This window comes from Echinops telfairi, unplaced genomic scaffold (assembly GCF_000313985.2).
Source record: "Echinops telfairi isolate 266 unplaced genomic scaffold, ASM31398v2 ScPeMD7_49;HRSCAF=173, whole genome shotgun sequence".
NCBI lineage: Eukaryota > Metazoa > Chordata > Mammalia > Afrosoricida > Tenrecidae > Echinops > Echinops telfairi.
The window spans coordinates 1,661,076-1,662,098 of NW_022103947.1; the positions used below are offsets into that span (position 1 = coordinate 1,661,076).

Sequence of the window (1,023 nt, forward strand, 5' to 3'; positions counted from 1 at the left end):
TACAAATGTGCTTTACACAATGGATGTGTGTATGGATTGTGATAAGAGTTCTATGAGCCCCTAATAAAATGATTTTTTAAATAAATAAATAATAAATTAAGTGGGAAAAAAATCAGTCCTTAAAGGCCTTTGGGGCACAGTTCAACTTTGATACACATTGATCTTCTATGAGTCAGAATTGACTTCACAGAAACAGGTTTGTCCTATAATTTCAGAAGCTTCCGGAAGAGATGCCCTGAACATGCTCAAAGCAAAATTTCTATCCTCTGGTATTTGGCCCCCTCTATGTCTGCTCTGGTTTTCTCTGGACACACTAAGAGTTTGCAAGACATTGCTGTATTGAGGCTGACTGCCACCACCGATCACCAGAATGAGGACAAGAGGAATAATCCAGGATACGCATAAGATTTCCCATCAGCAGGTTTCAGTATGCACTGCAACCTCCCTCCCCACTTTCTCCCCACTGAACCACATTACTTTTGTCTATCTAAATTTGACATAGAAGGTTAAATGTCAGTTCCCAGGAGAGGAGTTGTGCAGTCCTTTACAGGAGAATTGTAAGATCTATGAACTGATAGAAACCTACTCACCTTAGAGGGTAAGACAACCAGGAATTGTTTATTTCTGCTTCTTAAATTAACTGAATTTACCTAGAGATGAAGACTTTATAAAATAAACCAAATTCCTTCTTGATGCATTTTGTTACTGGGCAATTTCTAAGCTCTCCATCCTAATTGGAACCTCTCCAGCCTTATTACTTCATAGCTGCCCTGTTACTCTCACATCAACCATGAAATGCAAGCAAGCTTATAACATTCTAGGAGAATTAAAACATGCAGTTTATAAAAAAGCATCAAAGATTATGAAGACCATTTTCAGTTTCATTTAAACTCATTTGTTGCTGAAGGATAAATCGTTTTTTAATTTGATAGTGTGCCGAACTATTTTAGTTTCTGTTTTAGTTTCTGTTTAGAAACTGTTTTAGTTTCATAGTATGCCCCCATTCTACATGCCCCCATTTTT

The 1,023-nt window shown here is 37.1% G+C and overlaps 1 protein-coding gene across 1 annotated transcript in view; it reads left to right on the forward strand.

Moving 5' to 3' along the window:
• Positions 1-1,023, forward strand: part of CNTN4 (contactin 4) — a 1,263,733-nt gene that overhangs the window by 659,658 nt on the left and 603,052 nt on the right. The gene's annotated exons all lie outside the window — the stretch shown is intronic.